The sequence below is a fragment of the Odocoileus virginianus genome, chromosome 16, assembly GCF_023699985.2.
Source record: "Odocoileus virginianus isolate 20LAN1187 ecotype Illinois chromosome 16, Ovbor_1.2, whole genome shotgun sequence".
Lineage (NCBI taxonomy): Eukaryota > Metazoa > Chordata > Mammalia > Artiodactyla > Cervidae > Odocoileus > Odocoileus virginianus.
In genome coordinates this window covers 39,621,024-39,645,584 of record NC_069689.1, presented here as the reverse complement: position 1 = coordinate 39,645,584, position 24,561 = coordinate 39,621,024, and the positions used below count along the sequence as shown (strand labels likewise).

The 24,561-nt window shown below is 37.8% G+C and overlaps 1 protein-coding gene and 3 non-coding genes across 49 annotated transcripts in view; all 4 read right to left on the bottom strand.

Moving 5' to 3' along the window:
• LOC110123122 (uncharacterized) overlaps positions 1–24,561 on the bottom strand; it is a 265,818-nt gene that overhangs the window by 120,429 nt on the left and 120,828 nt on the right. For 39 of the 46 annotated variants that reach the window (XR_011491864.1, XR_011491863.1, XR_011491861.1 and 36 more), the window contains 3 exons: positions 24,197–24,336; positions 4,415–4,491; positions 2,963–2,999 (listed from right to left, as the gene is read on the bottom strand). The gene's annotated coding sequence lies outside the window, so the exon portion shown is untranslated. Of the gene's footprint in view, positions 1–2,962; positions 3,000–4,414; positions 4,492–16,648; positions 16,664–24,196; positions 24,337–24,561 lie in introns of those variants that run through there. The other 7 variants (XR_011491870.1, XR_011491868.1, XR_011491867.1 and 4 more) reach the window with 2 other exon arrangements.
• Positions 3,709–3,775, bottom strand: LOC139038867 (small nucleolar RNA SNORD109A). Its single transcript, XR_011492005.1, has one exon. It is a non-coding gene; the product is annotated as a small nucleolar RNA SNORD109A (small nucleolar RNA).
• Positions 22,477–22,557, bottom strand: LOC139038800 (small nucleolar RNA SNORD115). Its single transcript, XR_011491943.1, has one exon. It is a non-coding gene; the product is annotated as a small nucleolar RNA SNORD115 (small nucleolar RNA).
• On the bottom strand, positions 24,061–24,141 carry LOC139038798 (small nucleolar RNA SNORD115). The gene has a single exon (XR_011491941.1). It is a non-coding gene; the product is annotated as a small nucleolar RNA SNORD115 (small nucleolar RNA).

Sequence of the window (24,561 nt, the reverse complement as noted above, 5' to 3'; positions counted from 1 at the left end):
ATGTTGTGAAGTAATTAACCTCCAACTAATAAAAATAAATGAAAAAAAAAAAAAAAGAAAGCCAGAGGCAATTGATTATGTTCTATTCAAGTGTTTCACGTGCAGGCAAGCAACTCTGCACAAATGTGTAGTTTTATAGGTCAAAAGGAATTTTCAGAAGTTTTCAAAGAATACTTTGTACCTCTCATTTCCAAGATTTCTTTTTTTAGTGTTTTGGCCACATTCTTTAACCCAGTTGCTATCAACACTTTAAGTACATGTCACACTAAAAAAATTTCATGGGTTCCTTTTGGCTACTGTTCTGGAATAGGGCTTACTCCACTGAGTGAGCTCTGAGTTAGCCCTTCCCCCCCTGCTATAGACACACACAACACAAATAAAAGTCCTGTAAACAGGACTGTTTCAGGGAGCTTCCAGAGAGATCAATGTAATAATTTTCTGAGGACAGGACTTTTGGGGGATCTCCAAACCTGTTCTTCCACTAATGCCTGATGGTCTATTTTCAAGCCTGCCATAGTGCTAGTGAGAGAGGTATTGGAAGCTGGCAAGTTAAAATGTTACAAAGCTTGCTGTCCTTGGTGAAAGTCAGCCAGTTTTCTTGAATAAATGTTCTTTGAAATTCTATAAATCTTTGGTTAATTTCCAAAGTTCTAAAAAAGTAATTTTGACCATTTTTGTCAGGGTTCCTATTAATTTTATAGAGAAGCAAATTATTTGAAGGTTTTTCACTTTGACTTTCTGAAGTGTTTTTCCTACATTCATTGATTTTTAAATGTTAACCAACCTTGCTGTTCTTGGATAAGCCCCACTTGGCCATACAGTATTTCTATATATTGTCAGATTTCATTTACTACAATTTTGATTAGATTATTTTCCATTTATGCTCATGAGGAATTTTTAAATATTTTTTAAATGGCATGCTTTTGTTTTTTTAAATCAAGGTAAAGCTGTTCATATAGAATGAGTAGAAAAGTATTTCTTTCTTTCAAATTTTATAGACAATTGTGTAGATTGATATTATTTTTTAATTTCATGTGAAGCCTTATGGACTTAAGAGTTTTCTTTATGGAAAGGATTTTAACCACAAGCTTAATTATTTCATCAGTAGGGTTATTCAGATTATCTACTCTTCATGATTGAATTTTTGTAGTTTGTGTCCTTCAATAAATTTTTCCATTTTATTTTATAATTAAACAGGACTCTATGGGGCCATCCCAGGATAGGCCCCTGCCCCCATATCCTCTGTCTGCCTCTTGTTTGTAGACAAGGTACATTCTCTCAGGATTCCCTTGAGTCGCAAAGGTCTGGCTCAAGAATTAATGATTGAAAGGATGTGAACAATATAGTGACAAAAGTAACATTTGGGCCAGGAGAATTGGTAACAAGTTAGAAAGTAAATCAGTTGTGTGGCCGTCACAGACTCTTTAGCTTCTCTCTGAAGTACCTAAATAACAGTATCTAATGCACATTTACTGAGTTGTTTTACAGTTGCTAAAACATCCACCAAGTGGAGGAAATTAACTCCTTGATGACCATGAACATGTGGCACCCAGACTTACTAAATCCTGAGGACTGATAATGTTAACCCTTGTGGTACCACCCTGTTACTGCATCATCAGCCAGTAAGAGGGTTCTGCACAAGCTGATCACACGCCCTGTGACTCCTCTCTCTCACTTGCTTTTAGGTGGGGAGAGGTGTGGGGGGGGAACGGGTGGAGGGGACAAATGTATGCCTGTGGTTGATTCATATTGATGTATGCCAAAAAACATCACAATATTGTAATTATCCTCCAATTGAATTACATAAACCTTAAAAAAATTCTTCCCTAAAACCCACTGGGGAATTGGGTATTATAGTCTTTGGACTGAGACAGTATCCCTGACTTCATGGCACTGTACATCTACTAACAGAAATAAATATACAAATAAGGGTTTTTGAGAAGGTATTTTTAAAGTAAAAACATGTTTTCCATTGTTCCTACTATTCAGATGCTTGCTCAAAGTTTGTTAATGATTGAGGTTCTAGAGTTCATTTCAATATCTGGCTAAGCCAATTTCCTTTTTAATCCATGACTAATTTTTAGTTATTAATCAGTTCTTTAGAATTCTAGAACTATAGTCTATATATTCTATATATATAGATATTCTATTGAATTCTATAGTTCTAGAGAATATATACATAAATAAACAATACATAATAAATACAAGTATAAATACTACTTGATAGAATTTGTGACAGACGTTTGTCAAGAAAAACATTTACTTATTCTTAGGGCATTAATGTCAAAGTCCTAGGTAACACATAAATCTTTAACATAGCTTGCCAGGAAATATATGGACTACTCTTTTTGGTGAGGCATATTTCAAGTTTCAGGAAGAAATAATGATGATTCCATATATGATATTAATATTTCATATTTCTCCATTTAATATCTCTAAATAATACTCTTTTTCTAGTACAATACAATATTGAAAATTGAACTATTTTGTGTTTCAAAAGGAACAACATTTATCATATAAAAACTTCATGGTCTTGAAAAGATCTAAAAAGTGTATATACAACTTTCCATGTTGCAAAAATGAGAGACAACTAATTTATGCTAAAGCAGAAACAAAAATATAATGCACTGAGATCACAATACTTATGAATTACTGTGTTGGTATCCCGAAATCCCAACAACTAAAAAGATGAGGAAAATCTCAAAATATTTTGGCACGTATAGAATTTTACTACAATAATTTTTTGATTCACTATGAAATTGCCAAAAATTCTCTAAAATTTGACATTTTTACATCAAAGCAGAAAAAAGTCAAAACAAAAGAAGAAGTTATAAAGATTTAATAATGTAAGTGACCTTAGTGAGCAAGAGGACACATCACCAAAATATTCTCAAGATAAACAGAGAAACCTCAGGACCTGGTACAGAGCATATGATAAAAAGGATTTCAAATAGCTACTCACCCCATCCTCTGAAGCGGAAGACCTGATTCCAGTCCTGCTGTCTCAGCAAAACACGACAAAAAGGAAAGCAGAGTCTTAGGAAATATTCAATAGCAGAAATAACAAAGAACTAAAATTTGGTTCTATTACCATTATTTACTGCATGCATGTGGTATTCCCTTCTTTAAGCCCAACTTTAATGACACTTTCAGTACCTATCACAGTTGCTTGTCCCCTTCTTAACTTAACCCTTTTCATTTTCTCATTCATTACTCAAGAACTATTTCCTATATACAAGTGTATTTGTTGTTTTTTAAGTGCTTTAGTCATCTCCAACTCCTTTGCAGCCCCATGGAGGGCAGCCCACCTGGCTTCTCTGTAGCCCACCAGGCTCATCTGTCTGGGATTTCCCAGGCAAGAACACTGGAGTGGGTTGCAATTTCCTTCCCTAGGGGATCTTCCTGCCCCAGGGGTTAAATCCACATCTCTTTCATTGGCAGGTGAGTTCTTTACTACTGATCCACCAGGAAAGCCACACATGTATATATAGAGTCATGTTTATGACTCTTTGTTCAAAGAGAGCAAAATAAAGCAAAATTGATCACTATATCTTAATGGTATATACTGCCATACAGGATAGGTCACTAGTGCCCTTTTCTTTGAGAAAGAAAAAAAGCATGCTAACATTGGCGTGTTGTCACTGAGAGGTCACCACACAGAGCCAGGCTCTGAGAGTCTCACTTGTCCGGTTAGAGGGGCATTCATCTGGACCTCAGATTGACATCTGGAATGAGTCCCTCAGCATCCTCAGACAATTTTTCTCATCATCGATCCAGACAAGCACCTTCCCAACAAATAAGCATTTCCATAGCCAGGCTAATTTCCTTCAGGTTTATCTACTGTATTATGAATAAAGAATAGTACCTGGTATAGTACACATTATATTTAGCTCCTGAATAATGAAATTCATATATATATATATAAAACCCTCATATATGAGGAAAACTGTGACTTTGAATTGTTTTAATAAAATTAGATAAAATCTATTAGGACAATAAAGAAAATTTAACTAAAAATTTGAAAATTAAATAATGTAGCAAAGTTATTTGCAGTATAGTTACAGTACAAACATAAGTAGAAGCATCTATGTTCTGAATGTGCCAGATAAAAATTAAAAGTAACAATGTTTAGCATACTTGCATTTAATTACAAGATTATTGTCATTCAATACAAAATGGTGAAGAAAGGAAATATGACAATGACTCTCCAAAATTATTCAGGTTACTCTTTATAAAAAAGGTTCTAAAAAAGGAAGAAACAATAATCAGAATTCCTTGAACCATATAGAGACATTCATAAGAAAAGATACATCTATCATAAAAGTATTCTCTCTTGCGTCTCTGAAAGAATGACCTCACAGACATTGACTACTGACATCATTAGTCATAAAACATGTAAGAATTACAACTGTACCGGTGTAGCTGCTCACTTTCCTTCCTTGAAAATAACTTGTTCACTTGAAAGGATGGTAACTTGTTCTAGTTTTTGACCTGCAGCAAAACACCACAAAGAAAATAGATCAGATCAAACCATGAATGATTCCATTTTAATTAATCATACAGGCATTTCTTTCCAGAAACATCACAGTTGCTTCATGCGCTGTCACCCTTCCTATTTCACTTATCTACTTGTTCCCTCTCTGAGTTCTTTACTTTTTGCAAATAGCCTATAATCCTCTCCACTGAACTATGCAAATGACAGAGCAGTTATATGAAATGGAAAATTCTAAAGTTGTACCTAATAAAGACTATATAAAATACCTTATGATAAAAAAATATCCTATGATTAAAAAATGCCATGCATGTGGTAGTGGTATTGACAGATATTTGAGGAAGTTATCAATTAAGCCAGTTCTGGGAGTGTTACTTGTCTGAGGCCACTTGGCTGGATTTCAGTAACCCTGATATTTATGCTCATCCTTGATCCAGACAGGACAACTACCAACCAATAAGTATTCCTTACACCATACTAATTCTCTTAAGAATTTACCACTTGCATTCAGCTTATAGGGAAAACAGCACAGATGGGTATTCGACTTGATTTTAGTAACTTTGGTTATAACGGCAACTCCAGAAGCATCCTGAGATTCTTCTGTCTAGAAAGATACATGAAGTGGTATTGCAGTGAGGTGATTTTCAGTGCTGATATGTATATGTGGTATAATAGAAACAATTGAACCCAGGTCTAAAGAAACAGTAGTTAACTGTGAATTTAGGCTATATCACATAAAAGATTATTAAAGGATGCAAAATGTGAAATGTGATACTTCTTCTGTCTGATAGATTTATACTCCATAGCCACAGAAGACATGTGTTCACATTGAAACACATAGGATAGGATACATTTTTTAACACATAGAGAAAAACCTACAAAAATCAGGAAACAATTAACAAAACAAAAATAAGAACAGAATTACCAATAATTAGTTGTAATGGACTGACTGTTCCACTCAAAAGACATAAAATGGTGCTAAATAGATATAAAAACAGGATCTCTCTCTCTCTCTATATATATATAGATAGATATATACTATATTCTACCTATAAACTCATTTCAGATTTAAAGATATATACAGGCTGAAAATAATGAATAAAAACAGGTATTCCATGTGAATGGAAACAAAAGAAATCTTGAAGAGCAATACTTACATCAGACAAAATAGACTTAAAACAGACTGTATAAGAAACAAAGAAGGATATTATATAATGAATAAGTGATCAACCTAGCATTAAGGTATAACAATAGAAAATATCTATGCACTCAACATAGGATCATCTAAAGACATAACGCAAATAGTGACAACCATAAAGAAAGAAACTGACAGTAATAAAATAACAGTACAGGACTTTTAGGCTTCCCTACTGGCTCAGATGGTAAAGAATCTACCTGCAACACAGGAGACCTGGGTTCAATCCCTGGGTCAGGAAGATCACCTGGAGAAGGGAACGGCTACCCACTTCAGTATCCTTGCCTGGACAGTTCCATGGGCAGAGGAGACTGGCAGGCTACAGTTCATGGGGTTGCAAAGAGTCGGACGTGACTGAGCAACTAACACACACATAGGACTTTTACACCACAATTACCTCAATGGACAGATAGATCATTCATACAGAAAATCAATGAGGAAGTATTGGGCTTAAATGAAGCATTAGATCATGTAGCCTTAATAGATATATGTAGAACATTCCATCTAAAAGCAGCAAAATAAATATTATTTTCAAATAACATGGAACATTCTCCAGGATAGATCACATGCTAGGCCACAAAAGATGTCTCAATAAATTTAAGAAAATTGAAATCAGATCAAGCATTTTTTCCAATCACAATTATATACTAGAAATCAATTACAAGAAAAATGGCACAAAATGCAAAAACATGGAGTCTAAACAATATGCTACTAAATGGTCACAGAATCAATAAAAGCAACAATGCTATATGCAAGACAACAAAAGAAACACAGATGTAAGAACAGATTTTTGGACTCTGGGAGAAGGTGAGAGTGGGATGATTTGAGAGAATAGCACTGGAACATGTATATTACCATATGTGAAACAGATCACCAGTCCAAGTTCGATACATGAAACAGGGCACTCAAAGTTGGTGCACTGGGACAGCCCTGAGGGATGGGATGGGGAGGGAGGTGGGAGAGGGCTTCGGGATGGGGGGAAACACATACACCCATGACTAATTTTCATCAATGTGTGGCAAAAACCACCACAATATTGCAAAGTAATTAGCCTCCAACTAAAACAAATAAATTAAAAAAATAATATACCTGAAGACAAATGAAAATCTAAAGACAACATTCCAAAATATTAGCCACAAAAGCAGTTCTAAGAGGAAAGTTTATAGTTACACAAACCTACTTCAGAAAACAAACACATCTCAAACAATACAAAATTATATCTAAAGGAACTAGAAAAAAGAGCAAACAAACTCAAAAGTTATTAAAAGGAAAGAAATAATAAAGGTAAAAGTGGAAATAATAACAGAGACTAAGAAATAATAGAAAATTCAATGATACCAAAAATCCTCAAGAAAGAGAGCAGGTTCAAATAAAAAAATAAAAAGTTACAATCAACACCACAGAAATACAACATGTCATAAGAGATTACTTTGAACGATGCTGCTGCTGCTGCTAAGTCATGTCAGTCGTGTCTGACTCTGTGCAACCCCATAGACGGCAGCCCACCAGGCTCCTCTGTCCCTGGGATTCTCCAGGCAAGAACACCGGAGTGGGTTGCCATTTCCTTCTCCAGTGCATGAAAAGCAAAGTGAAAGTGAAGCCGCTCAGTCGTGTCCGACACTTCGTGACTAGACTGTAGCCTGCCAGGCTCCTCCGTCCATGGGATTTGCCAGGCAAGAGTACTGGAGTGGGGTGCCATTGCCTTCTCTGACTATGAACAATATACACCAATAAAAGGAAAAACCTAGAAAAAATGAATCAGTTCCTAAAAATATACAGTCTGCCAAGACAGAATCAGAAAAAAACAGTATAGACACCAAATTAGCAGTAATAAAAAAGAATCACTAATTTTAAAACTCCTAACAGAAATAGCAAGGACTAGGTGGCTTCCTAATTCCTAGGATTTAGGCTAGGAATGCAAGGGTGGTTCAATATTCACAAATCAATCAATGCGATATTCGTAGCAAATTGAGGAATAAAAATCATAAAACCTCAATAGATTCAGAGAATGCTTCTGACAAAATTCAACATCCATTTAATAAAAACCCCAACAAATTAGGTATAGAATAAACACAACAAAATAAAGGCCATTTATGACAAGCGTAAAGCTAACATCAATTCAGTGGTGAAAAATTAAATACATATCTGAGATCAGGTGTAAGACAAGGATACCCATTCTTACCACTTTTATTTAGCATAGTATTGGAAGTCCTAGCCACAGAAATCAGACCAAAAGTAAAACTAAACTGGAAAGAAGTAAATCTGTCACTGTTTACAGATGACAGGATGCTATATATAAGAACTCCTAAAGACATCACCAAACAACTACTGGATATCTTCAGTGGCTTTAGTAGAGTTACAGGACACAAAATTGATAAAAATCTGTTGCATTTCTATATACTGATAGTGAAGTCTCTCAGTCATGTCTGACTCTTTGCATCTCCATGGACTGCAGCCCACCAGGCTCCTCTGTCCATGGGATTTTTTTCAGGCAAGGATATTGGAGTAGGTTGCTATTTCCTTCTCCAGGGGATCTTCCCAACCCAGGGATTGAACCCGGATCTCCCACATTGCAGGCAGAGCTTTACTGTCTGAGCCCCCAGGGAAACAGCATATACTGACAACAAAGCATCAAAAGAGAAATTAAGGAAACAATCTGATTTATAATTGCATCAAAAAGAATAAAATACCCTGGCATAATTCTAACCAAGGAGGTAAAAATCTTTCACTCAAAAAACTATAAGACACTGATGAAAAAAATTGAAGATGACACAAATAAATGGAAATATACTTCATGCTTATAGATTGGAAGAATTAGTATTTTTAAAATGATCATTGTATGCAAGCCAACCTTAGATTCAATTCAATCCTTATGAAAATACCAATGGTATTTGTTTTTTACAGAGCTAGAACAAATAATTCTAAAATTTGGAAACTTAACTCCAACTAACCAAAACAAGCTTGGATGTACATATACAACTGTACATCAGAAAAAAACACTCAATTAAAAAATAAGCTGGGGACCTGAACAGACATTTTTCCAAAGAAGATATACAGATGGACAACAGATACATGAAAAGATGCTAACATTAATAAACATCAGGGAAAAGCAAATAAAAACCAACATAAAATACTACCTTACACCTATCAGAATTACATTAAATAATAAAAAAGACAACAAATAAGTGTTGTTTAGGATGTGGTGAAAAGTGCACTAGTATGCATTGTTAGTGGGATTGCAAACTGGTGTAGCCACTATGGAAAACAGTATAGAGATACCTCAAGATATTTAAAATATAATTGCTATATAATCCAGCAATGTCACTGCTGGGTATTTACACAAATAAAACAGAGATCCTAATTGAAAAAATATATATTCACCCCCAAGTTTATTACAGTGTTATTTACACAGCCAAGATGTGGAAACAGTTTAAGTGTCATTGACAGATGAATGAATACAAATATATGAGATAAATATATATATGTATATATATATATGCAATTGAATATTACTCATCCACAAAAAGAATACAACTGGACATTTATGAAAACATAGATGGACTTATAGAGTATTATGGTAAGTGAAGTAAGTCAAACAGATAAAGACAAATACCATATGATCTCATTTAACTGTGGGATCAATTATCAATACAAGCAAAAGACCAAAGCAGACTCATAAATACAGAGAAAAAAATTGGTGTTTTCTAGAGAGGTGGGGGTGCATAGGTAAAGTAGGTGAAAGGAATTAAGAAGTATGAATTTTAAGCTATAAAATTGATAAGCCTTGGGAATGTAGTATATAGCATGAGGAATATGGTCAATAATATTGTAATGTCTACATATGAAGACAAGTGGTTACTAGATTTATTGTGGTGACTATTTCATAATGTATGTAATAAGTGTCAAACGACTGTTAGCACACCTGATACTAACATAATATTGCACATCAATTGCATTTCAATAAAAATAAATGTTAATACATTAAAAGCTACAGTGACACCAATTTATAAGGACTTGAATACTCTAGGATTCTATTATTCTTTTGGTTCCTGGAACAAATCCCCTGCAGACACAGAGGGACAATTGCTCTGAAGCTAGCATGATTGCTGAATGTATATTCAGAAAATATCTTCCCAGGAATGGAATGGCAACTCAAGGTCTAAGCTTCTCAGTTCAATTTTTCAGATGACTCATATTGTGAGCACTGAACTCACCTAAGTCAGCAACCTGGATGCAAGGCTGATGGTGGAATAGAAGGATCTGATCTCACCTACTTTCATGAACACACCAAACTCACAACTATATGCTGAATAACCACTGACAAAAAAAGACAAACCTACAAAAAAGATATTCCACTTCCAAAGACAAAGAGGAAGCTACCACAAGATGGTAGAAGTGGCACATATGCAATACAATGAAATGCCATAGCCACCAGGTGGGAGACCCACAAACTGGAAAATAATTATACCACAGAGATTCCCCCGTAGGTGTGAGAGTTCTGAGCTCCAAGTAAGGCTCCCTTGTTTGGGGCCTGACATCAGGTGCAGGAGCCCCTCAGAGCATTTGACTTTAAGACCTAGTGGAGCTTGATTGCGGGGACACCATAGGATTTTGGGAAATAGAAACTACAGTCTTGGAGGGCACACACAAGGTCTTGTATGCACCAGGACTCAGGAAGAAAAAGAGTGACTTCATAGAAGCCTCAGCCAGACCTTCCTGCTGGACTTGGAGGGTCTCCTGAGGAGGCAGAGGGAAACTCTGCAGGGACTCACTACAGGGACAAGAATACTGGTGGTAGAGGTATTAGGGAGCACTCATTGACATGAGTTGTTCCAGAGGCGACCATTTAGATGCCAACATCTGGCCCCACCCAAGAACCCTTAGGCTCCAGTGCTAGGATGCCTCAGGCCAAAAAATTCACAGGGCTGGAACACAACACAACCCACCCCCCATCGGCATATAGGCCGCTTAAAGTCTTTCTGAGCCCACAGCTACTACTAAATATACCACTCGACATGGCCCTGTCCACCAGAGGGGCAGGACCCAGCTTCACCCACTGGTGGGCAGCCACCAGTACTTCCCACAAGGAAGCCTGAACAAGCCTCTTGGATCAGCCTCACCCACAGGGGGGCAGATACCAGAACCAAGAGAAACTATGATCCTGTAGCCTGTGGATTACTTAGACAAAATAAGATGGGTGAGGAATATGTTCCAGATGAAGGAACAAGACAAACTCCAGAGGAAAACTATGTGAAGTGGAAGTAGGTAATGTATTTGAAAAAGAATTCAGAGTAATGATAGTAAGATGATCCAAGATCTTAGAAAAAGAATGGAGGAACAGACTAAAAAGATACAAGAAATGTTTAACAAAGAACTAGAAGATATAAAGGAAAAACAGAGATAAACAATACAACTACTGAAATTAAAAATACACTAGAAGAAATAAGTAGCAGAGTAAATGAGGCAGAAGAACAGACAAATGTGCTGGAAGACAAACTGGTGGAAATCACTGCTGCATAACAAAATAAAGAAAAAAGAACATAAATGAATGAGGACAGTTTTAGAGACCTCGGGACAACATTAAATTCACCAACATTTACATTATAGATGTCCCAGAAGAAGAGAGAGACAAGGGGCTTGAGAAAATATTTGAAGAGATAATAGCTCAAAATTTCCCTGACATGGAAAAGGAAATAGTCACAAAAGTCCAGGAATTGCAGAGTCCCAGGCAGGATAAACCCATGAAGGAACATGCCGAGACACATACTGATAAAACTGGAAAAAAAGAAAAAAAAATATTAAGACCAACAAGCAAAAAATAATATACAAGGAAATCCCCATAAGGTTATCAGCTGATTTTTTAGTAGAAACTCTGCAGGACAGAAGGGAGTTGCATGATATAGTCAAAGTGATGAAAGGGAAAAACCTACAGCTAAGAATACTATACCCACCAAGGCCCTCATTCAGAATCAACAAAGAAATCAAAAGCTAAACAGACAAGCAAAAACCCAGAGAATTCAGCACCACCAAACTAACTTTACAAGAAATGCTAAAGGAACTTCTCTAGGTGGAAAAGAAAAGGCCACAACTAGAAACAAACAACAACAAAAATTACAAATGGGATCCATCACTGGTAAAGGCAAAGATAAAAATAGAAGTGGGAAATCATCTGCACACAAATACAGCATCAAATGTAGCAATTGTGAGGAGTATAAAAAGGCAAGATATTGGAAATGCATTGGAAATTAAGAGACCAGCAACTTAAAACAATCTTATTTTATATAGACTGCTATATCAAATCTGTATGGTAATCACAAACCAAAAAACTACAATGGATACATACAAACAAAAGAAAAAGCACCACCAACACAACACTAAAATTGTACATCACACCACAAGAAAAGAGAACAAAAGAGAAAGAAAAAAGACCTATAGAAAATATTCAGAAAAATGATTCCTCCAGTTCCATTCTTCTTTCTCAAGATTGCTTTGGCTATTCGATGTTTTTTGTATTTCCATACAAATTGTGAAATTATTTATCCTAGTTCTGTGAAGAATACCGTTGGTAGCTTGATAGGGATTGCATTGAATCTATAGATTGCTTTGGGTAGTATAGTCATTTTGATAATATTGATTCTTCCAATCCATGAACACGGTATATTTCTCCATCTGTTTGTGTCCTCTTTGATTTCTTTTATCAGTGTTTTATAGTTTCCTATGTGTAGGTCTTTTGTTTCATTAGGTAGATATACTCCTAAGTATTTTATTCTTTTTGTTGCAATGGTGAATAGTATTGTTTCCTTAATTTCTCTTTCTGTTTTCTCATTGTTAGTGTATAGGAATGCAAGGGATTTCTGTGTGTTAATTTTATATCCTGCAACTTTACTATATTTACTGATTAGTTCTAGTAATTTTCTGGTAGAGTCTTTAGGGTTTTCTATGTAGAGGATCATGTCATCTGCAAATAGTGAGAGTTTCACGTCTTCTTTTCCAGAAAAATGAACAAAATGGCATTAAGCACAAACATTGGTAATTTGCTTAAATGTAAATAGATTAAATGCTCCAATCAAAAGACACAGAGTGACTGAATGGATACAAGAACAAGACTTGTATAGGTGCTGTCTACAGGAGACCCACTTCAGATCTAGGGACACAGACAGGTCTCAAGTAAGAGAATGGAAAAAGATATTTCATGCAAATGGAATCAAAACAAAGCTGGAGTATCAATACTCATATCAGACAAAATAGACTTTAAAATAAAGGCTATTACTAGATGCAAAGAAGGACACTACATAATGATCAAGGGATTACCCAATAAGAAAATATAACAGTTGTAAATGTATATATACACTCAACATAGGAGCACTTCAATATGTAAGACAAATACTAACAGCCATAAAAAGAGGAATTGACAGTAACGTAATAATAGTAGAGAACTTTAACATTCTCCTTACATCAATGGACAACATATCATCCAGAAAGAAAATCAACAAGGAAACACAGGCATTACATTATACATTACACCAGATAGACTTAATTGATATATATATATATATATATATATATATATATATATATATACACACAGAGCATTCCATCCAAAAGCAGAAGAATACCCATTCTTTTCAAGTGCACATGGAACTGTTCCCAGGACAGATCATGTCTTAAGCCAAAAATTGAGCCTCAGTAAATTTTTAAAAATTAAAATTATATCAAGCATCTTTTGTGACCACAATACTATGAGATTAGAAATCGATGGGGATTTCTAATCCCCATGGAATTAGAAATTAGAATCATGGCAGATTCATATCAATGTATGGCAAAACCACTACAATACTGTAAAGTAATTAGCCTCCAATTAAAATAAATACATTTATATTAAAAAAAGAGAAATCAACTATAAGAAAAAAAAACACAAACTATAAAAGCCAGAAACACATAGAAGTTAAATAGTATGCTACTAAATAACTAATGGATCACTGAAGAAACCAAAAAGGAAATTAAAAAAATATAGAGGCAAATGTAAAAGAAAACATGATGATCCAAAACCTATGGGACATAGAAAAAGCAGTTCTAATATAGCAATTTATAGCAATACAATCTTACCTCAGGAAACAAGAAAAATCCCAAGTAAACAATGTAACCTTACACCTAAAGCAATTAGACAGACAAATAAAACTCAAAGTTATTAAAATGAAAGAAATAATTGAAATAGAGACAAAGAGAACAATAACAAAGATCAATGAAACTAAAAGCTGGTTCTTTGGGAAGGTAAACAAAATTGATAAATCTTTAGCCAGATTCATCAAGAAAAAAGGGAGAGGACTCAAATCAATAAACTTAGAAATGAAAAAGGAGAAGTTACAACTGGCATCACAGAAATACAAAGGATCGTGAGAGACCACCATAAGAAACTATATGCCAATAAACTGAAAAACCTAGGAGAAATAAATTCTTAGAAAGATACAACCTTCCAAGACTGAATCAAGAAGAAATGGAAAGTATAAACAGACCAACCAAAAGTACTGAAATTGAAACTGTGATGGAAAAAACTCCTCTCACAACAAACAAACATCTAGGAGCAGATGACTTCACAGGTGAATTCAATCAAAATTTGGAGAAGAGTTAACATCAATCCCTCTGAAACTCCTTCAAAAAATTTCAGAGAAAGGAACACTGCCAAACTCATTCAAGATGTCCCCATCACCTTGATATCAAAACCACACAAAGACATCACAAAAAAGAAAACTACAGGCCAATAGCACTGAGGAACATAGGTGCAAAAATCCTCAATAAAATTCTAGCAAAACAAATTCAACAATACATTAATATACATTAAAAGGACCATACACCATGATCAAGTGGGATTCAAGAATTTTTCAATATCTGTAAGTGACTGTGATGCATCACATTAATGAACTGAAGAATAAAAACCATATGATCATGTCAATAGAAGCAGAAAATTATTTTAATAAAATTCAATACCCATTTATGATACTTTCCAGAAAATGGGCACAGAGGGAACCTACTGCAACAAAATAAAGGCCATATGTGACAAAACCATAGATGACATCACACTCAATGGTGAAAATCTGAAAGCCTTTTCTGAAATCTGAAAGCTAAGATCAGGAACAGGACAAGGGTGTCCACTCTCATCACCTTATTCAACATAGTTTTGGAAGCCCTAGCCAAGGCAGTAAGAGAAGAAAAAGAAATGAAAGGAAGCCAAATTGGAAAAGAAAAAGTAAAACTGTCACTCTTTGCAGATGACATAATACTATACATAGAAAATCTTAACAATGCTACCAGTAAAATTCTAGAGTTCATCAATGAAATGATAAAGCTGCTTTCCATTTGTCTTCTTTGGAAAAAATATATTCATGTCTTTTGCCCATTTTTAATTGATGGTGAAGATTATGAATTATAAAACTACCCAGAGATGTAATCGTTCTTTCCTGAAAATTCTTACCAGATATAGTATCTTTAAACCCTGGTGTCAGGGTGACAGGGTGACAGGCAGGAAGGCGAGGGGTCTCCAAACAGAGGAAATAGGCTGCAAGTGTCAGGCCTTTTTTCTCTCTCTCTTAAGCGGCAGGAAGAAACAAACTACAAGTGTCAGATTTTTTCCCCTTCTCTATACAAAATTAAAAGCTTTCTCTTAAAATTCTGTGCTGCCATGATGACACCTGGTTCCACCTGAACTTAACTTTTCTCAAATCTTGAGCTAACCAATGCATTTTTCTTATGGAAAGGTTTTTCTTAAGCTAAGTTAATGAACTATGTTTTCACCCTAGACTCTGTCTTTCCTCAAGTCAGTTAGTTCAGCTTAAGACCCAGTTGGCAAAAACCACTACAATATTGTAAAATAATTAGCCTCCAACCAACAAAAATAAATGAGAAAAAAAAAAAAAAGACTCAGAACCGATAAGGGCTCAACAAACCAGTATGTTTTACTCATACAATTGTTCTCCTAATCTATGTTAATGAAACTATATATTTGCTTGGAAATTTGCCTTTCTTCAAGATTCATGTCAGTCATTTTATGGCCTGGGATGACTCACCTTGTGCCAATGTGACCTCAAAATGCATGTGGATGAGGGTGCCACTATGAGTTTTGAGACATTTCCTTTATCTAATTAGCAGCCTTCTGATAGATATGTAACATACAGCTAAAGGATAGCGGGGGGGGGGGGCACTCTTTCTGCCCCCTTCTGATGTCTATGTCAGAAGCTTTATATATCTGTTTTATACTTTAATAAAATGTTATCACACAAAAGCTCTGAGCAATCAAGTCTCATCGTTTGAATTCCTCTCCCCTGGAGGCCAAGAATCCTGGCATCTTTCAGGGTTCAGCAACAACCTTTCACCTTGGGGGCTTGTCCGGGATCTGAACCTGGGACCTCTCATGCCTGAGGCAAGAACCATAACCTGTAGACCAAAACAACCTTTCAAGGGTAAACTGGAACATTTACTACAACATTTCTGGGGATCTACCAGATGCTTTAGGAGATTGATATTCCATTTTTTTCATCATTATTATTGAGAACTACATCTCTCATGTATGTATTGTTCATGTGGACTATTCTATAATTTCTACACAAGGAATATTATTCTTACTCTAAAATATCCAAAATTCTTATGTTGTTGAATGCAGGTTTATCAATCAAGGACATAAACAAGCAAGTCCTTAGGTGTATTATCAAGGATGCAATATCAAGAACAATAGTAATTAATTGTACTATGTACTTCCTTTCTAAAGTGAAAGTGAAGTCGCTCAGTCTTGTCTGACTCTTTGCGACCCCATGGACTGTAGCCTACTAGGCTCCTCCGTCCATGGGATTTTCCAAGCAAGATTACTGGAGTGGGCTGCCACTTCCTTCTCCAGGGGATCTTCCCAACCCAGGGGTCGAACCAAGGTCTCCTGCACTGCAGACAGACGCTTTACCATCTGAGCCACCAGGAAGCCCACTTCCTTTCTAAGGAAAGAAGTAAAGCAATGCAAATATCAGAAGCATTAGAAGATACATCAGTTTGCATATATTATATTCAAGACCACATATCATAGGCAAAGCATATATATGAATCTCAAACATGAGGCCACAGTTGCCTAGGTCTCTTAATTATGAGTAGTCCATGAATGCTTAAAACATATCACAGCACTATAACCACACTAAAAAATACAATGAAAATGAATTGCTTAAACATTTTTATGTTATAACAAATATTCACCATAGAATAATAAAACTTCTGAAGTTTCAATTAAAGTAAATTCAGAAGATAGATGAAAGTTTCTCAAAAAGATCTTGGAAATTATACCAGTCATTTATGTGAAGAAAATCCATTATAATCTTCATGTTTCCCAATTGAATGAAACTTTCATAGAACCCTGTTTTCACTAGTCCAATGCTTTATTTGAAATTTGAATCACCACATGCTACACCGGTGTTGTCACTCACGTAATATCATAGACTTGTATACCACCTATCAATCAGACATGCAGAAAGAAAAAAAGAGAATAAAAAGTACCAAAAAACTAGTATCAAAATGCTTGAAAAATAAAAACTGAAGAGCACTAAAATATTTGGAAAATTCCTGCCAATTAGGATCAGATATTAAGAAGGCATTCAACAAATAACTAATTTATTTAGGGAATATGCATATTCACAAATATCCATAACAGTTCCAGAAAGCACCTAGTGGGAATAAAGTTTGAATTTCAGTGTACAAGTGGCTAGATTGATTGCAGGAAGATATGATGGTAAAAGCACAGTCAAAAATGACCAAAAAGTCATCTTACTAAGTAATCTATAATGAAGGACAAAAAAATGGACAGTATTCAATGATGGGAAATAAAAATTTTAAAGGTAAATAGTTTGATATGTTTTTATATCAAAAAAAAATATAGAATGCAATCAAAAGCACCATTAATTATGCAGTAGTTGATTCACACAACATGGAATGATTAAAGAAGGGAGAAATTCTTACTGGTTCTTCAATGTCTGTTAAAACTATAGATGACAAGCAGGACACCGCTGCTGTTGCTGCTCAGTCTTAGTCCTGTCTGACTCTTAGAGTCCCCAGGGACTGTAGCACGGCAGGCTTCTCTGTCCTCCACTATCCCCCAGAGTTCGCTCAGATTCACGTCCTTTGAGTCGGTGATGCTATCTTTCCATCTTATCCTCTGCTGCCCCCTTCTCCTTTTGCCTTCAATCTTTCCCATCATTGAGGTCTTTTTCAGTGAGCTGGCTCTTCACATCAGGTGGCCAAAGGATTGGAGCTTCAGCTTCAGAAACAGCCCTTCCAATTAATATTTAAGGTAGATTTCCTTTATGATTGGCTTCATCTTCTTGAAGTCCAAGGGACTCTGAAGAGTCTTCCCCAGCACAACAATTTGAAAGCATCGATTCTTCTGCAGTTAGCCCTCTTTATAGTCCAACTCTCATGTAAATACATGACTACTGGAAAAACCATAGCTTTGACTATATGGACCTTTGTTGGCAAAGTTATGTCTCTGCTTTTTAATATGCTGTCTAGGTTTGTCTTTCATGTCTTTAGTCACCATCACAGTGATTTTGGAGCCCAAGAAAATAAACTTGGTCATTACTTCCACTTTATTTCCTTTTACTTGCCATACAGTGATGGGACTGGATGTCATAATCTTAGTTTTTATTAAAGTTGGGTTTCAAGTCAGCTTTTTCACTTTCCTCTTTCACCCTCATTAAGAGGCTCTTTAGTTTCTCTTTATTTTCTGCCATTAAAGTGCTATCATCTGCATATCTGAGGCTGTTGATAATTATCCTGGCAATCTTGATTCATCCAGGTCAGCATTTCACATGATGTACTCTACAAATAAGTTAAATAAGCAGGGTGATGATATACATCCTTGCTGCACTCCTTTCCAAATTTGAACCTGTTCATTGTTCCATGTCTTGTTCTAATTATTGCTTCTTGACCCACATATAGGTTTCTCATGAGAGAGGTAAGGTGGTCTGGTACTCCCATCTTTAAGAATTTTCCAGTTTGTTGTGATCAGCACAAAGGTTTAGTGAAGTCAATGAAGCAGAAATAAATGTTTTTCTGAAACTACCTTGCTTTCACCATGATCCAGTGAATGCTGGCAATTTGATCTCTTGTTCCTCTACCTCTTGAAACCCAGCATGTGCAAGACACTAAGCTTCTATTTTTCTCTGTAAAAACACACAGTGTGGCTATGTGACCACATGAATCTATGCTCAAGAAGTCAGATGTATGGAGAAAGGCCCATGGGCTTAGCACCAGTCAACCTTGCAATGCCCTGCATGGGAATATTCAGGCTGTGCAAAAGAGCCATCATTGTCTGCTGCAGTGTCCTCTCCAATGACCTGACAAAATTCCCCAAACAGCAATGCAACTACTCCCTACTCAGCCCATATCATGGGTCCAACCTTTTACTTTGGGCAAGTAGGGCCTCATGTTGCAGATGATACCAGGTCTCCAAATGGCTCTCAAAGGCCTTATTAGGAAGGTACTCTCAGAGGGATTTCTCCTCTAGGGGGAGCCATCTTTAAAAGCTGTGGCCCCCAGAGAGGAAGAATGCCCTAGGAGACACAAGAGGCCTGAGTTGGCCAGTGAAGCAAAACCCATTAAAGGGTCTATCAGAAACAACTGTCCTCACAGTTGTTTGCTATGCCTGAACATGACGTGGTCAAGTCTTATGGTATCCCAGGGACTGTGGTTCATCTTTTGACAGCAAGCAGAATTTCCCTGCCAAGATCTGGTGGATGGGTTCCTGCCAGCCTCTTAACATTTCCAGACTTGGGGATATTCCCTCTTCTCGGGAGACTGCAAAGCACACACCACAGGTGACTGACCCCCAGTGGATCAGCATGCTCTGTATGGAGGTATGCAGAATCCTATGTGTGGATGTTCTCCAGGGACCAGGGAAGCAAACATTGGCTCCATGACCCATATGACTAGAATTTAAGCTTAACAAAAAGTTCTTCAATGTCGAAGAGCTTAACCCGTCAAGGTGGTGCCACCATCCTGACATAAGTCAAGAAGTCCTACTTTGTGAGGACTGAGATTACAAAAAAAGACTTGGCCCTCTGGACTGCCTTGAGGAAGGCCTCCTATGCAGTCCAACACTTCTGGAGCCTGTGTCTAGGACCAAAGAGACCCACTCACCTGAAATCATTCAGGCCATCGTAAGATCCTCACCAGAACATCTGACAGAAAGACACAATTTGAGAGACGGAGCTAAACAAAGGCCTGCCAGCATCCTCTGGGTTGGCCCTGGAGGCTCAATTCAGTTCAGTTGCTCAGTCGTATCTGACTCTTTGCAACCCCATGAGCCACAGCACACCAGGCCTCCCTGTCCATAACCTACTCCCAGAGTTTATTCAAACTCATGTCCATTGAGTTAATGATGCCATCCAACCATCTCATCCTCTGTCATCCCCTTCTCCTCCTGCCTTCAATCTTTCCCAGCAGCAGGGTCTTTTCAAATGAGTCAGTTCATTGCATCAGGTGGCCAAAGTATTGGAGTTTCAGCCTCAATATCAGTCCTTCCAATGAACGTCCAGGACTGATCTTCTTTAGGATGGACTGGTTGGATCTCCTTGCAGTCCAAGGGACTCTCAAGAGTGTTCTCCACACCAAAGTTCAAAAGCATCAATTCTTCAGTGCTCAGCTTTCTTTACAGTCCAACCCTCACATCCATACATAACTACTGGAAAAAAGATAGCCTTGACTAGATGGACCATGGTTGACAAAGTAATGTCTCGGCTTTTTAATATGCTGTCTAGGTTAGTTATAACTTTCCCTCCAAGGAGCAAGCGTCTTTTAATTTCATGGCTGCAATTACCATCTGCAGTGATTTTGGAGCCCTCCAAAATAAAGTCAGATACTGTTTCCACTGTTTCCCCATCTATTTCCCATGAAGTGATGGGACCAGATGCCATGATCTTAGTTTTCTGAATGTTGAGCTTTAAGCCAACTTTTTCAGTCTCCTCTTTCAATTTCATCAAGAGGTTCTTTAGTTTTTCTTCACTTTCTGCCCTAAGGGTGGTGTCATCTGCATATCTGAGGTTATTGATATTTATCTTGGCAGTCTTGATTCTAGCTTATTCTTTATCCAACCAAGCATTTCTCATGATGTATTCTGCATATAAGTTAAATAAGCAGGGTGACAATATACAGTCTTGATGTACTACTTATCATATTTGGAACCAGTCTGTTGTTCCATGTCCAGTTATAACTGTTGCTTCCTGACCTGCATACAGATTTCTCAAGAGGCAGGGAAGGTATTCCCATCAATTTCAGAATATTCCACAGTTTATTGTGATCCACACAGTCAAAGGTTTTGGCATAGTCATAAAGCAGAAATAGATGTTTTTCTGGAACTCTTGATTTTTCGATGATCCAACAGATGTTGGCAATTTGATCTCTGGTTCCTCTGCCTTTTCTAAATCCAGCTTGAACATCTAGAAGTTCATGGCTCATGTATTTCTGAAGCCTGGCTTGGAGAATTTTGAGCATTACTTTACTAGCATGTGAGATGAGTGCAATTGTGCGGTAGTTGGAAACATTCTTTGGCATTGCCTTTCTTTGGGATTGGAATGAAAACTGACCTTTTCCAGTCCTGTTGCCACTGCTGAGTTTTCCAAATTGGCTGGCATATTGAGTGCAGCACTTTAACAGCATCATCTTTTAGGATTTGAAATAGCTCAACTGGAATTCCATCACCTCCACTGGCTTTGTTCATAGTGATTCTTCCTAAGGCCCACTTGACTTCACATTCCAGGATGTCTGGCTCTAGGTGAATGATCACATCATCTTGGTTATCTTTTTTGTATAGATTATGAAGATCTTTTTTGTATAGTTCTTCCATGTATTCTTGCCACCTCTTCTTAATATCTTCTGCTTCTGTTAGGTCCATACCATTTCTGTCCTTTATTGAACCCATCTTTGCAAGAAATGTTCCCTTGGTATCTCTAATTTTCTTCAAGAGATCTCTAGTCTTTCCCATTCTATTGTTTTCTTCTATTTCTTTGCACTGAACACTGGGGAAGGCTTTCTTGTCTCTCCTTCCTATTCTTTGGAACTCTGCATTCAAATGGGTATATCTTTCCTTTTCTCCTTTGCTTTTCACTTCTCTTCTTATCACAGCTATTTGTAAGGCCTCCTCAGACAGCCATTCTGTTTTTTGCATTTTTTTTCCCCTTGAGGATGGTCTTGATCCCTGACTCCTGTACAATGTCAGGAACCTCCATCCATAGTTCATCAGGCACTCTATTTATCAGATCTAGTCCCTTAAATCTATTTTTCACTTCCACTGAATAATTTTAAGGAATTTGATTTAGGTCATACCTGAATGTTCAAGTGGTTTTCCCTACTTTCTTCAATTTAGGTCTGAATTTGGCAATAAGGAGTTCATGATCTGAGCCACAGTCAGCTCCCAGTCTTATTTTTGCTGACTATATAGAACGTCTCCATCTTTGGCTGCAAAGAATATAATCAATCTGATTTCAGTATTGACCATCTGGTGATGTCCATGTGTAGAGTATTCTCTTGTGTTATTAGAAGAGGGTGTTTGCTATGAACAGTGCATTCTCTTGACAAAACACTAGAGGTAGGGGACAGGAAAGAAAGCCAAAGGCAGGACCAGGCCTTGGCCACATGGAAGCCCTTAGGCACTGTAGAGACAGAGGGGCTTTCCTTGAGGGATAGGGTACCTCGGTAGTCAAATCCCAGGGCTCCAGAAGGGACAGAAAGATCCCTGACATCCTGCCCCTGGACTACTGTGTCCATTGGGCCTCAGTGTAGTTGTACTGAGCATGACTTTTGGGTCATCATCTCTCTTCAGGACCATATGCATTCTATTCATCAAGTCAAACAATGCACTTCCCACTCTTTGCATCTATGCACAGGGACTTGAGTAGGCTTATCTCTGAGGGTTTCTGGAAATGAGTATGTCCCACAGGATGAGAGTCTGCCTACCCCAGATTCCAGACCAAGATACTTCGATTGGTCTGGGGACAGCAGGCCACACTCAGATCTTCCTTCCTCTCTGGCATTGTCTGGCCTTTGTAAGCAAGGAGTGGGTGAAAAGACATGGAGCTTGGTTGCTTGGCACCAACATATGGAAAAATGAAGCAACAAGCAAGAAATGATGCTCAAGGAAGCAGATATCTGGATTTGGGGCCCGTGGGCTCAGCACCAGTCAACCTGGCAATGCCCTACACAGGAGCATTCAGGCTGGGGACAGGAGACATTGTTATCTGGTGCAGCCTCACCTCCAGTGGCTTGCAAAGGTCCTGCAACAACAACAATGCAACTACCCCCTGTTTGGTTCACATCATGAAGCCACTCCTCTACTTCAGGCAAATGGGGCCTCACGATGAACATGATACCGGGGCTCTGAAGGGCTCTCAGCAGCCTTACTAGGAAGGTAAGTTTGGAAGGGTTTCTCCTCTGGGGTTGCTATCATTGAAGGCTATGGCCACCAGAGAGGAAGAATGCTGCAGGAGATTCAAGGAGCCTGAGTGGACAAACAGGACAAAACATGTCAAAGGGCCATCAGGACAATGGGTCTCATGAGAACTTGCCATCCTGAAAATGACCTGGCCAAGCACCATGGAATCTCAGGGGCCACCCTTCAGCTCTCTCAACAGCCAGCAGTGTCTACCTGCCTAGACAGGTTCATGCCTGCCTCTCATCATTGCCAGGCCTGAGGCAGGATCCTTCCCTACAAAAAATTACTGGGAAACTGAAAAGGACACACCACAGGTGGCCATCCCCTCAGTAGATCAGTGTGCTCTGGACAAAGATGTGCAGAGACCTGTGTGTGGCTGGATGTTCCCCAGAGGGCAAGGGAAGCAAACATGGCCTCCGTGTACAATATGACAAGAATTCAGGTTTAATGAAAGGCTTTTCAGTGCCTGGGTTCCTAGCCTGTTGTGATGGTGCCACAGCAGTAGTTCCCCTTTTGTGAGAACTGAGGTTCCCGCAAGGACGCCCCTCTCTCAACTACCTTGATGCTCGCCTCCCCCATAATTCATCTTCCTTTGGGGCCTGTGTTGAGAACAAAAGAGAGCCATTAACCTTGAATCATTCAGGCCGTGGCAAGATCCTCGCCAGAATGTCTGATTGAAAGACACAATTCAGAAAGAAGGTGCTAAGGAAAGGCCCAGTGTATGTCCTCCAGGTGAGTGGTAAAAGCAGGGATTAGGAAAAAAAGCCAAAGGCTGGGCCAGTCCTTGGCCACATGGAAGCCCCGAAACAATGTCGAGAGTACTTAAGTGCACTCTCTGTGGGGTATGGGGCCTCCACAGCCAAATCCCAGGGTTCCAGAAGGGACAGAGAGACCTCCTGCTTCTGCACGGACATGTCCATTGGGTTTCAGCATAATCTTTTTGAGCATGATTTTTAGGCCATCATCTTTCCTCAGGACCAAATGAATTCTAAACATTGACACAACTGAGGCACTTCCCTCATATCGCATTCAGGCTCAGGCACCTGAGTAGGCTTACCTCTGAAGCTTTCTGGAAATGAGTATGTCCCAAACGTTGTGAGTTTTTGGCTACCCCAGGTGCTGCACCAAGGCTGACATTTATTTCCCAGGGGTAGCAAGCCACACTCAGATCTTCCTTCCTCTGGGGACGTTGTCTGTCTATAGAGCAAAAAGATACCTGTGAGAACTCCTTGTTATTTCTTGTAAGCGTCGATGGTCACATGTGCTACATCTTCATGCAGTGAATAATGCTACAAGACATACCTAGAACAAGACATACAGGAGCCCAAGAAAGTGACAAAATGCACTTACATACAGAGACACAAACCCCTGGCTGAAATGCATGACTGCCACCGATCTTCCTCCCTACCTCTCCAGTTCTCT